The sequence below is a fragment of the Carlito syrichta genome, unplaced genomic scaffold (assembly GCF_000164805.1).
Source record: "Carlito syrichta isolate Samal-C Ts95f unplaced genomic scaffold, Tarsius_syrichta-2.0.1 Scaffold305637, whole genome shotgun sequence".
Classification (NCBI taxonomy): Eukaryota; Metazoa; Chordata; class Mammalia; order Primates; family Tarsiidae; genus Carlito; species Carlito syrichta.
This window is the reverse complement of record NW_007249733.1, coordinates 731,979-746,300: the sequence shown is the minus strand read 5'-3', so window position 1 is coordinate 746,300 and position 14,322 is coordinate 731,979.

The following is a 14,322-nucleotide window of genomic DNA, read 5'->3' as shown; positions in this document are numbered from 1 at the left end:
CATGCTCCAGGTGACCTCAGGGTCAGCATCTCTCAGGGGGTGGGAGCAGCAGAAAGTTTCCTGGGAAAGACTTGGGTCTCTTGTTTCTTGCATGTCCAAATTCTGTTCTTTCCTTTTGACTAAGGATGGAAAAAACAAACAACCCCGCATTTACTCAGTAAGTTGTCCATAAACTCTCTGTCCCTTCCCAGAGCTTGGGAGGTACAGTCCTCATAAGGTAACTTGGCCACCTGAGTCAAGGTATTTGGAAGCAATTTCCTCTGCCAATGCAACACTTGGCAAGCCATGGTGCAATAACTCATGCTCGCATCCAGCCTACTGTGAACAATGTGGTCAGTGTTATGGGCTCATGAATAGAAGCCCTGGCACCATAACTGCCCACTGCCCAGCTCCCAGGCATGGGAAAGGAACCCTACTCTGGGGCAGGCATAGGGAAGCATTCTCAGCAATTCTGCTCACGGGGCCAAGGGTGGAACCATTGTCAATAGATGACAATAGCACATGAACTCCACACAAGGTTCTCATGACCTCATAATTCCTGAGAAGGGCTTGGAACGACCCCACGTTGCCTGAGAGCCCTGGAGGGCGAGAAGGCGATTTCAGAGCAGGCAGGTGCCTGGCTAATCACAAGGCCCAGAGAAGAGTGAAAGCTGGAGTGGCATGGAGGTCACAAGCACCCGGCCACTTCCAGAGCCTGTCATGCAGCCAGGGATGGGAGCACTTGACCACTTCGGGAGCCACTCACATAGCTGGGGACAGGAACACCCAGCCACTGCAGGAGTCAGCAGCTGGGGTCACAAACAGCTGACCACTCCAGGAGTCAGTAGGTGGGGACAGGAATACCTGGCCACTGCAGGAGTCAGTAGCCGGGGACAGGATCACCCAGTCTCTTTTGGAGCCGGTCTCATGGCTGAGGTCAGATGAAGCCAACACTTGACACTTGACACTTGAGGCTGAGGTGAGTGGATTGCCTGAGCTTGCGGGTTTGACTTCATCACTACAACTAAAAAAAAAAAATAGCCAGACGTGGTGGCACGTGCCTATAGTTCCAGCTACTTGGAAGGTTGAGGCGGAAGGATCACCTGAGCCCAAGAGGTCGAGGCTGTGGTGGCTGTGAATGTGCCACTGCACTCCAGCCCGGGCGACAGAGTGTGAGTCATCACTTCAGCGAACTCAGCTTTGAACTGCGTCTGTCAGGCAGTGAGAGGGACAGCTCGTTTCCCAGCAGCCGCTCCAGCAGAGCCCCGCACAGCCGTGGCCCAGCCACCAGGACCATCCTGCCTCAGGCCTGGCTGGGCTGTGGGCCTGCCCTGTGCTGACGGCACCAGGGCAAGAAACGTATTTCAAGCCACGGGGTGACTGAGGGCCAGGGAAGCGCCGTGGCAGCCTTCTGGGTGGAGCCAGAGGACGACTGTGCCCCATGCCCACCTCTCCTGGCTTCCTCTTTGCCCTGAGGCAGACCGCCATGTGGCCACTGCTCATGTGGGGCACAGGCAGCTTCCCGAGAGCCCTGCTGGGGCAAGCACCCAGCACACACTCTTCTACCAGGGCACAGCTTGTCGTCAGTCAGTGAATCCCTGGTAATGGACCTTGGTCCGACAGATTGACCGGTGGAATCTGCAGAGAAAAAGGATGAGACATGATTTGTGAGTCAGAGCAGTCCCAGCACTTGGTCCCAAGAAGGCCACAGCCTTTATGGGAGGGGTGCTTGTTGCTCTGCTGCTCTTGGGAAATAGGACGGTTTAAAGACTGTATCCTGGGCTGGGCGTGAAGATTTGGGAGGCCAAGGTGAGAGGATTGCCTGGGCCCACGGGTTTGAGACGAGCCTGGGCAACTTGGCGAGACCTCATATCTACAACAACAACAAAAAAATTAGCTGGACATGGTGGTGTGTGCCTGTAGTTCCAGCTACTTGGAAGGCTGAGGCAGAAGGATCGCCTGAGCCCAACAGGTCAAGGCTGTGGTGGCCGGGAGTGTGCCACTGCACTCCAGCTTGTGCAACCGAGTGAGACTCCAACTAAAAAATAAATAAGAAGTATTCAGAGGTAAGTAAATATCTTCTAATATTTTTCTTATTTAAAAGTGAGAATGGGCTTGGTGCAGTGGCTCACACCTATAATCCCAGCACTCTGGGAAGCTGAGGTGAGTGGCTTGCTGAGCTCATGCGTTCAACTTCATCTCTACAATTAAAAATAAATTAACCAGCTGTGGTGGCACGTGCCTGGTGTTCCAGCTACTTGGAAGGCTGAGGTGGAAGGATCACCTGAACCCAGCAGGTTAAGGCTGTCGTGACCGTGAGCGTGCCACTGCACTCCAGCCCGGGCGACAGAGTGAGACTTCGACTCAAAAAAAAAAAAAAGGATTCTGTTTTATCTGAATTTGTTCTGGTGTGTGTGAATCTGATCCACCAGTTCTGTTCAGCCTAATGCATGGAATTGCTGAATACCTGCTATTTGGAGAGGACGGAGAGAAAGAAAAGAGGATAGCCTCTCTTTCCTTGAGGAGTTGGCAGAATTAGAGGGAGGGAGGGAAGGAGGGAGGGAGGAACAGAGGGAGAGTGGGAAAGAGGAACAGAGGGAGGGAGGAAAGAAGGATGAAAGATGAGAGGCTATCAAGTGAAGCACCCAGACAGCAACATGCCTGCCAGGCGCGTAGCGGGCGCTGGGGGTGTTTTTAGAGAGCCGGAAGCTTGGAGCTGGGGGAATGTGCTCTGAGCAGACTGTGCGGACAGAGGTGTGGAGGACTTGAGCCCGGACTGGGCCGATGACACGGGGACAGGACCCCAGCCAGGCCCACACAGCCGGAGCGGCACCAACGGCTGCCTGGTGAGGCCGCAAAACCGAGTACTGAAGTGGCATTTACTCATACCCCCTTATTGACAGAAATGAATTGTCAAATGAATGAATAAAGGCAGGAGAAGAGACAAACCTTCCTCCAGAAGAATTCCAAATAGCATGTTGATATGCCCCTCTCCACGGGGGACCTTTAAGCTACAGCGTTCCTGCAGGGCGTGGGTCAGACCTATGACGCGCGCCCACAGGACAGAGTGTAGACAGGGACCCCATGCACAGTAGAAGCCTGGACACACAGACTTGACTGAATGCCCCAGGCTGACATCCCGGCAGTGTGGACGCCATATGTGTACCCTGAGGTGCTGTGATGAGAACACTGTGTCTCTGGGGCATTCTTCACCAAAAACCCATGAGCCCAGTCAAATCAAACAACCCCCACCAAGGACAGTCTACAAGTCTACAAATACCTGACCAGGGCTCTTTAAACAGCCAAGGTCATGAACAAGAACAGTTTGAGAAGGTGTCAGGGATCAGGGGAGGCTGAGAAGATCCGACAGCCAAGGTGACATGGAATCCTAGCCTGGGTCCCAGGGCACAAAACAGAAATACTCACGGGAGCACCAGTGGTTTCCAAACAGCCCCAGGTGGGTTAGTAGTCACAGACGAGGTTGGGTGTCTTGGTTTTGACAGGCGTGTCAGTGGAAGATGACAGTGTCAGGGGAAGCTAGAACCAGGCGAGGTTGTGCAGAAACTCTGTGTGGTTGTTGCATCTTCTAAATCCCCAATGAAAAGTTATTAACAGAAAAACACAGCCTTGGCCTTGGCCATTGAGCTAAGGCTCTGGAGACTTCCAGGTTGCAGGCTCCTTCCCTTCCACGTGATGTCGGGGTCGTGTTTTTCTTGTGTCTGCCGGTTGAGCAAGTGTGGACCAACAAGGAACTGCCCGTGCAGCGCAAACAGTCTGGAGCCTGTATGCTGCGATCCAACCCTACCCTGGTGCTCCCAGGCTGTGTGGTCTCTGGCAGGTTAGTTGGCCTCTCTGTCTCAGTCATGAGGATTAAATGAGTCAATGCATGTAAAGTGCTTAGGATAGAACCCTGCAAAGAGTAAACGCCATATCAGTATTAGTTAATCACCAAAATGTCTGTGATGCCTTTTGGTCACATCAAAATCTACACACATTTATTACATGCGTGTGCCATGCTGCAGCATGGATGGATCTTGGGGACATCATGTGATGTGAAATAAGCCAGTTATAGGAAGACAAATACTGCGAGGTTCTGTTTCCATGAGGTCAGGGAGACAGAGAGTTGCAGGGTGGGTGCCAGGGCTGGGGGTGGGGAGTGGAGAAACTGGCGCTCCATGGGGACCGAGCTTCAGGTTCTGAGATAAAAGGTTCTGGGGGTGGAGGGTGTGATGGGTCAAGAGTGTGAATGACAGTGTCACCGGACTGTAAGATTAAAAGCAGTTAAGACGGTCAGTTTCATGTTTTGTGTATTTTATCACTAAACAATAAAAGGCAAGCATGAAACATACTGTTTATTCAATCTGAAGGCAATACGGCACAAGGATGTGTACCATCAAGAGCAGAATCAGGTCCACATACAGGTCTTAGGTCCCGTGTGATAAACATTTGCCCCACCCCATGCTCCCAGAGGCCGGCCCTGCAGCAGCATGGCACCCTCTTAGGGCCAAGAGGCCCCTGTCCCAGGCAGGGATGCTGCCATCCTGGGCCCTGGGACTTCAGAGAGCATGGAGATGACACTGCCCAGAGCAGCTTCCAAGGTACCAGTTCCACAGGAGACAGGAGACACACTGAGTTGTCCCGGGGAACCACTCATCCAGGGACAGGGTGACCAGGGCTCCAGGAGGAAGGGCAGGCCAGTGAATCATGGAGTTTCATCCCACCAGGAAACTAACCAAGACCCACCGAGAACCTCTTTATTTTTATTTGTTTATGTATTTATTTATTTTTGAGTTGGAGTCTCACTCTATTGCCCAGGCTGGAGTGTAGTGGCACACTCATGGCCTCCACAGCCTCGACCTGCTGGGCTCAGGTGATTCTCCTGCCTCAGCTGGAAGTAGCTGGAACCACAGGCATGCGCCACCACGCCTGGCTAATTTTTTTGATTTATTGTAGAGAGAAGGTCTTGCCAAATTGCCCAGGCTGGTCTCAAACCCCTGAGCTCAGGCAATCCTCTTGCCTCTGCTCCCCAAAGTGCTGGGATTGCAGACGTGAGCTAGCGCGCTCAGCAAGAACCTTTTTAAAAAACAGCCTCACACGTGTGGGGACACAGCCTGCCACCTACCCCTCACCTTCGCCCCCCACCCAACTCGCTTTTCAATCTGCATCAGAGACCTGTCCCTCTTTCCAGGAACAGTGACCTGGTCAAGGAGAACAGGAGCTTTGGAGATGAGGCCCGTGCACGATTCTTAGCTCCACCCCATCCTGTGTGCCCTCGGGCAAGTCACCCAGCCTTTTGGCGCCTCCATGTCCTTCTCTAAAATTTAGGGCTGATCGTAGTGCCTTTCTCTGGAGTGGCTGTGAGGAATTGAGAAGCCTGTGAAGACCTCAGAAGGCACCTGTCGCATACGCCTGGGATACGCCGCCAGTGTAAGTGATCAAGAGCCATCGGTGTTGCACCGCATTCAAGTAGAAGGTGGTGTGGTCAAGGGACTGGCTTCCACTGGACCCCTTTGGGGCCACAGTGTGGGGGCTATGGTGGGCTGGGGTGGGAAGCCGCATTGCGGGAGGCAGGTGCAGTGAGCACAGCGGGTTACTTCTCACTTCTGCTTTCACCCCTGCTTGACGCTTGACCGATTTGCTGGTTAATGTATGTCTCGGTCTTCCTCTGAAGTTGGGCCAAGAGCCACAAGGTGCCCCGGGCAAGGCACACAATGAGGGCTTGGGTTTTCCGTGTACACTGTGGTTCAGCAGACATGGCTGTCACAGCTCCTGCCCCACCTGGGGCAAGAGCAGGTGAACGAGGGACTGTTCCCTAGTGGGCTGTCCTCGGGGCAACTGCAGTGGCCTGGCTCAGCCACAAAGTGAGGAAGGCATGAATCTTTTCTCCTTGTACAGTTTGGCTTGGAGCTTGGAGCTGGAAGTGGCGGCAGAGGGCAGAGGGCAAAGGGCTTCAATAATGAGGGAAATGGGCAAGGGAAGGACCCATAGTGTCCCTGAAGCAAGCATGGCCCCTTCCAGCTCCTGGCGTGTTTCCCCTAGGAACCCCCAAGGCTTCAAGCCAGTACTGGTTTGTTCTGGCAACTGGGGAGACCACCGGTCACGGACCACATGGGAGCTGCCACCTGACCTTGACTGGGAAGAGTGAGCTGAGAGGACAGCCTGGAGGATACAGCCGGCCCTGAGAGGCCAAGAATTGGTCCTGAGCCCTACTGGCTTCAAGTGCTGGTGGGACAGGCCACCACTGGGATGAGGATGGACACTACCTGAAGGCGGAGTGTAGATGCCACACTGGACAACTGGACACTCCCTGAAGGCAGAGAGTGTAGACACCATGCCAGTTGACTGGACACTCCCTGAAGGCAGACAAGTGTAGATGCCACGCTGGATAACTGGTCACTCCCAGAAGGCAGACAATGTACACACCACGCTGGATAATTGGACACTCTCTGAGGGCAGAGAGTGTAGATGCCATGCGCCCCGCTGGACGACTGTACTCTGCCTGCAGGTGCGACTGAAGGGTGGAAACCATCAGTCATCTTGCAGAGAGATGGGGAAGGGGAGAAGTCTGAGAACTACCACCTTATTCCTAGAGAGGCCACATTTTCTGAAGCACCTGTCTGAGTTACTTCTTGGACTGGGAATAGTAGTCAAAGTTCTACAGAGACACAGAACCACTAAGAGGTACAGATAGATGGTTGCTGACTGAGGGGGGTTCCATATGTAATTTTGAACTTGACAACAGGCTTATTGGGACTAAGACCTTCATCAGTCAAAAAACATTTCTATGGCTGTGTATGTATGTATTATAGATGCAGGTATATATGTAAGTACATATATCATAATACATATAGTATGGACCTGGCTCACGCAACCACAGAGGGAGAAAGTCCCACCATGGGTGTGCCATGTGAGAGCAAGAGGCCAGAAGAGGCTGTGGTGTAACACAGCCTGAGTCTTGAGACAAGGAGAACCTGTGGTGTAACAGCCTGAGCCTGGAGATCGAAGAGACTGTGTGGTAATTCACTGTGAGACTGGAGGCCAGAGGAACCTGTGGTGAATGAATCTCAGCCTGATTCTGGAGACCAGGAGAGGTCGTGGGGCAACTCACCCAGAGTCTGGAGAGTAAGAGAGTGTGTGGTGTAACTCAGCCTGAGTGTGATGATCAGAAGAGCCCATGGCATGACTCAACCTGAGTCTGGAGAACAAGAGAGCCCATGGTGTAACTCTGCCTGAGTCTGGAGACCAGGGGAGTATGTGGTGTAACTTAGCCTGATTCTGGAGACTTGGGGAGCACATAGTCTAACTGAGCTTGAGTCTGTACATGAGGAGAGGTTGTGGTGTAACTCAGCCTGAGTGTGATGATCAGAAGAGCCCATGGTGTGACTCAACCTGAGTCTGGAAACCAAGGGAGCTGGTGGTGCAACTCAGCCTGAATCTGGAGAACAAGAGAGCTCATGGTGTAACTCAACCAGAGTCTGCACACCAGGAGAAGTCGTGGTGTAACTCAGCCTGAGTGTAAAGATCAGGAGAGCCCATGGTACAGCTCAGCCTGAGCCTGGAGACCAGGAGAGCCCATGTTGTAACTCAGCCTGATTCTGGAGACCAGGGAAATACATGAGGTAACTCGGCCTGACTCTGGAGAACAGGAGAGCCCGTGGTGTAACTCAATCTGAGTGTGGAGTGCAAGAGAGGTTGTGGTGTAACTCAGCCTGAGTCTGGAGAGCAGGAGAGCCATGTGTAACTCACTCCTAGTCTAGAGACCAGGAGAGCCTGTAGTGTCACTCAACCTGATTCTGGAGACCAGAAGAGCCTATGGTGTGACTCAGCCTGAGGGTAGAGACCAGGAAAGCTCATACTGTAACTCAGCCTGAGTCTGTGGGCCAGGAGAGGTCGAGGTGTAACTCAGCCTGAGTCTGGAGAACAAGAGAGGTAATGTTGTAACTCAGTCAGAGTCTGGAGACCAGGGGAGCCTGTGGTATAACTGAACCTGATTCTGGAGACCAGGGGATCCTGTGGTGTAACTCAGCCTGAGACTGGAGTATAAGAGAGGTCATGGTGTAACTCAGCCTGAGGCAAGAGACCAAGAGAGCCCATGGTGTAACTCAGCCTGATTTTGGAGACCAGAAGAGCCGGTGGTGTAATTCAGCCTGATTCTGGAGAGCTGGAGAGCCCATGGTGTAACTCATCATGATTCTGGAGACCAGAGGAACACATTGTGTAACTCAGCCTGAGTCTGGAGTATAAGAGTGGTTGCCATGTAACTCAGCCTGAGTCTGGAGAGCAGGAGAGCTGTGTGTAACTCACTCTGAGTCTAGAGACCAGGAGAGCCTATAGTGTCACTCTACCTGATTCTGGAGACCAGAAGAGCCTGTGGTGTAACTCAGCCTGAGGGTAGAGACCAGGAAAGCTCATACCATAACTCAGCCTGAGTCTGTGGACCAGGAGAGGTCGAGGTGTAACTCAGCCTGAGTCTGGATAACAAGAGGGGTAATGTAACTCAGCCAGAGTCTGGAGACTAGGGGAGCCCGTGGTGTAACTCAGCCTGAGTCTGGAGTACAAGAGAGTTCGTGGTGTAATTCAGCCCGAATCGGGAGACCAAGAGAGCCTGTGGTGTAACAGCCTGATTTTTGAGACCAGAAGAGCTGGTGGTGTAATTCAGCCTGATTCTGGTGAGCAGGAGAGCCCATGGTGTAATTCAGCTGATTCTGGAGAGCTGGAGAGCCCATGGTGTAACTCATCATGATGCTGGAGACCAGAGGAACATGTTGTGTAGCTCAGCCTGAGTCTGGAGTACAAGAGTGGTTGCCATGTAACTCAGCCTGAGTCTGGAGACCAGGAGAGCTGTGTGTAACTCACTCTGAGCCTAGAGACCAGGAGAGCCTGTAATGTCACTCAACCTGATTCTGGAGACCAGAAAAGCTTGTAGTGTAACTCAGCCTGAGTGTGGAGACCAGAAAAGGTCGAGTTGTTACTCAGCCTGAGTTTGGAGAAGAAGAGAGGTAGTGTTGTAACTCAGCCTGAGTCTGGAGACCAGGAGAGCCGTCTAGAGACCAGGAGAGGCTGTAGTGTAACTCAACCTGATTCTGGACACCAGAAGAGCCTGTGGTGTAACTCAGTCTGAGTTTGGAGACTCAGAGAGCCCGTGGTGTAACTCAGCCTGAGTGTAGAGACCAGGAGATATGGTAGGTTAACTCAGCCTGCGTCTATTGGCCGGAAGAGCATGTGGTGTCACTCAGTCTGATTGTGGAGACCAGGAGCAGTCGTGGTGTCACTAAGCCTGAGTCTGGAGAGTAGGAGACCCCCTGATATTACTCAGGCTGAGTCCAAAGAATAGAAGGGCATGTGAAGTAACTCAGCCTGAGTCTGGGGAGTAGGAGAGCCATTGGTATAACTTAGCTTGAGTCCAAGGCTAGGAGGGCATGTGGGGTAACTCCACCTGAGTCTGGAGACCAGGAGAGCCCATGGTGTAAGTCAGCCTGACTCTGTGGGCGGGGAGAGCACGTGGTGTAGCTCAGCCTGAGTCTTGAGAAAAGGAGAGCCCGTCATGGATCTCAGCCTGAATCTGGAGCACCTCAGAATATATCTTGTCTGAGAATAAAATTACAAGAAATTTATCTTAACCATCTCAGTTGGCTTTTCACACTCACACACTCACGCTGCACTTCATTCTGTAGAGCCAGTTTTCTGATGAGTTGAACAGAGGAGGTGTGCTTACGAGACAGAAAAGGCCAAGGAAAGCTAACGGAGAGCTTAAAAGGGATGGGTTGTTTCAAAGTTGCTATTCTTGTGAATGTTAAAATAGAAGGGGTTTCCTTGTCAGGCCAGCGAGAAGCGGCTTTTGGGGGATGGCCACCGTCCCTCTCCCAGTTCCTCAGAAGGTCAGATCAACAGCGCAGCTTCTGCTTGGTGCTTGGAACCTAAGCGTGAGTGACTTCCTTTGGGCTGGGTCTGTTGGGCCTAGTGCAGGAGCCCGGTCCAGACCAAGAGCCTCCCATGAAATAGGGTGATTGCAGGTAGAATTCAACTAAAATGAGGTCACAAGGGTGGACCCTCATCCTTTATTTATTTGGCTGTTTATATATTTATTTATTGAGTCAGGGGTCTCACTCTGTTCCCCAGGCTGGAGTGCGGTGGCACACTCATGGCTCACCACGAGGTGACAGCTGGACAGAGATAAGGCCTGTTCACTCCCGCCAAATAGGAGCTTTCGCCTCCTGGGTAGCTGGGACTACAGGCACAGGCCACCAAGCCCAGCTAATTTTTTCTTTTTAAATAATTTTTTGTAGAGAGGAAGTCTTACCATGTTGCCCAGCCTGGTCTTGAACTCATGGGCTCAAGCAATCTTCCCGCCTCCTAATCCATTATGACTCGGGTCCTTATAACAAGGGGAAGTTTGGACACTGAGGCACACACATGGGGGGGGAGGAGGCCATGTGGAGGTGAAGGCAGAGATCGGGTGCCCCTTCCACAGGCCGTCTCTGTGGGGTGTCAGATTCACCCAGGAATGTGTTGGGGACGGATCCTTGGGGGACACCCCTGAGGACCCACTGGATCTTGGGTGGGTGGGGTTGGAGGGGCCATTCTCACCACACAGGGCAGTTCACAGGCTGCCTGCAGCTGTGGTTGAAGAGCATTTGACGGCCGATGATCAGAATCAGAAGATTGCTTCCTCCATTGGTCCTGCCCAGAAAATAGGACAACAGCGTGTGTAGTGCTTTAGGGTTCTGCACACGTTGCCCCGTTTCCTCCTCATCGCAATCCGTGAGGTTCAGGTGACCTTGTCGCTGTTCTGCAGAGGTGGCGAGGCCCAAGGCAGTGGAGCTAACAGGGCTGCGTTTCCTGATGCTGGATCCCGTATCTTTCCATGAAACCCTGTCTGAAGACAGGCATTGCCATGCTTTAGGAAGGAGTGCGTTACAATATGCTAAATTAAAATCCTACTTCTTAAAGAGCTTGTTCATTCATTCACCCTCTAATGGTCCCGAGGGCCCGCTGTGGGCAGACCCATCCGACACTGGGCCAGCCCTAGGGTATCCAAATGCTGTTTCCCTCCTGGTCTCTGCTGCTGTGACCACTGCCCATTGACAGATGCTCACTTAGAAGTGGATAGAGATCATTTTCTCTCATCAGGCCGTGGCCTCCATGAGAACAGAGGCTCGTCCTCTGGTCCTGGAACGTCCTTTCACACAGGGAACAAGCCCACAGGCCAGCCATGTGGGCAAGGCTGGTCATGCAACTTTTCTGAGCTACCATGTTCTGGTCTGGACACTGGAGTTTATGACACTTATCATGTGGGCTGTTGGGAGGACCATGCAAGGATGGACAGATGCTTGAAGAGAGCAAGAGTCAGCAGGCTGGGCAGGCCAGCTGCCCTCTGCTCCTTTGGCTGTTTTGCAGCCACGAGCTGACAGCTGGACAGAGATAAGGCCTGTTCACTCCAGCCAAGAGTCATCTTCAAAGTCAAAGGTTTGTTGTCATTCCCCAAAACGTAACAACGTGGATGGGGACTGTCCCGCTGGAATCCAAATCCCTGAGTGCTGGGGAAGTTGGTTAAAGGTTCTGGCCAGAGACTACTGGCCTCTGGGGCAGGACACTGGAGCAGGTCTTGTCTTGGTCCTGGATAGGGTTGTTCCTGCTGGGAGACTGGTGACCACAGAGGAGGACGTGGGTTGGGTGGGAGCAGTTTTGGGGCATGAAGTGGGTCTCCTCTGAGCCTGATACGCTTGGACATGTGGTTCTTAATCCCCATTAAAGCTCCAATCCCTGGGACATGGTGGCCCCAGAAGCTAGATGGAGTCACAACATTTCCCCTCAGCAAGTCTGTCGGACCCTTCTGGATCAGGCGTTAGATCAGGGTCAGGGCTTGGGGAGGAGAAGAGGGAAGCGGCGAGAGGGGCAGGCAATTCAGGCCGTGAGTAGGCTGTGCAGTTACAAAAGGTGAATTGGTTTCTGGCCTAAAATCAAGTTTGGGGATTGCCTATGACCTGAAAATAGCCAAACTCTCCTATTTCCTTTGGATCCAACAGTTTCAAGCTGACTGAATTTATCTTGATATGTTGCTGTGTATCAACTAATGAGGTAATTAGCTATAACTCAACTAACAAGGTATATGCTTATCCTTTTGAGACAGCATCATATTCATGTCTGTCTGCTAAATGATCAGTTTATTGAGTGCACGTGTGCTGTTTTAGGATGTGTGCTGGCACATTGGTTCATGTGATCACGTGTTCTAAAATGATCCTCAAGTGCCTTTCTTCCTGTATCCTACAGGTCTTTTCTGTTTCTCTTGTGCTGTTGCCTGGAAGGGGCTTTATCATAACATACTCTGCATATCATGTGACAATCATGATGGGAATGACGGTGCTTTAATTAGCCCAACTTCTTTTTTTTATTATAAAGATGTGGGGTGCAAATCTTAGGTATACAAACGTTGATTATACCTTGTTGATGAGGTAGGCCCGCCCCTCCCCTAGCAGTTTCCCTCAACTGCCAATCCCTCCCCTCTCCCCTGACAGTTTCCCACTACTGCCAGTCCCCTTTAGTCAACTTCTTAACTCATTTTTCTTAACACGTCTTAGATCTCAGGTTCTTGACCTACTTTGACAGCTAACAAGCAGCAAGGAAGAAACTGGCTCCCTGGCAAGGGGGAATCTGGGGTCCCTGCCCTTGGCCAATAGCCTGAATCCATCCCAGTGGCTTCTCTCTGGGACTTGTTCCCTCATCTTTAAGAAGGGGTGGATGGTGAAGCAGGGGGCACCATCTCACATGCCTACACAGCCAAGAGGCACAGAGAGTGAGTAACAGGACTGGCGGGGACTATGGCAAACTGCAGAGGTTGTGCCTGTCAAGAGGCAGCGGCTGCTGGGTTCCGGATGTCCACGTCTTGTAACAGTGGGGACCCAATTCCACCGGGACTTGTTTTTCTCTGTCTTTTTATTCCCAAGGTGGTCCAGACAACCAGATTTTTAAAAAAATCATCTGATTTTTAAATGTTTCCAGTTGACTCAGATCTTTTAAAAAATACTGCAGTCCAAGCAAAGCTCAAACTGAGAGTGGACAGCTTGTCATCTCTGAACGGGAGAATCCAGAAATCTCTGCTCAGTGGACAGGCTGTGGTTCTTCAGCTAATGTTAATTCATGGTAAAAAAAAAATGGTTCCAATTCCCTTCTCAGTCATCACGTTAAAGGCTTAGAAGTGGCAGGGCCGGGGATCAGGCCGAGGGCTCTATCCTTGGCGAACCATCAGAGTGACCCAAGGAGGTGGAAGAATGTAGAGTCCCACTTCAGACTCACGGGGCAGGAGTCACCCACCCATTAATCCACCCATCCATCCATTTGCCAGTCCACTGTCAATATATCAGTCCATCAGATCATCCATCTGTCCATCTGTCAGTCCATCATCAGTGTATCCATCCATCCATTTACCAGTCCATCGTCAATATACCCATCCATTCAACCATCTACCTATTTATCTGTCTGTCCATCATCAATGTATGTATCCATTCACACATCCATCCGTCCGCCTATCTATTTGTCAGTTCATCATCAATGTACCCTTCCATCTACCCACCCATCCACCCATCCATTCACCCACCCATCTACCCATCCATCTACCCACCCGTCCACCCATCCATTCACCCACCCATCTACCCATCCATTCACCCACCCATCTACCCATCCATCTACCCATCCGTCCACCCATCCATTCACCCACCCATCTACCCATCCATCTACCCATCCATCCACCCATCCATCTATCCATCCATCTACCCACCCATCTACCCATCCATCCACCCATCCATTCACCCATCCATCTATCCATCCATCCATCCATCCATCCATCCGTCCACCATCAATGTATCTGTCCATCCATCTGCCCTCCAGCGGATATTTGTTAAGCACCCACTGTATGCACTGGGCACAGCTGTAGCCACTGTGGTGGTAGCAGCCAGGGAAAATTCAGGCCTGGTAGTCCCCAGGTGACCGAAGGAGTCTCCAGATGCCCATGTACCAACAGGCTCTGGACTCTGATTCCTGTAAACTCTGACACCGACAAAGCTGACTCTGGATAAAGTTTTAAAATTGTGAAACAAGGGAGGTTCTGAATATTTACACGTGGCCTTTGGCTCAACTCCAGGAGTAGATGTGCAGGGTGCAGGGCATACTCAGTGATCAGTCCACCATGACATCTCACTCGCTGGGGGAGGAAGAAGGCTGTCTCCACACAGAGACTGGTTGCCTGGCATTGAAGCCACAGGAGCAAAACTGTGGAAAGTTTCCACATGGGTGCAGACAGCAAGTGCCGGAAGGGCCTGGAAGTCTCTGGAAAATGGCAGTTATCAA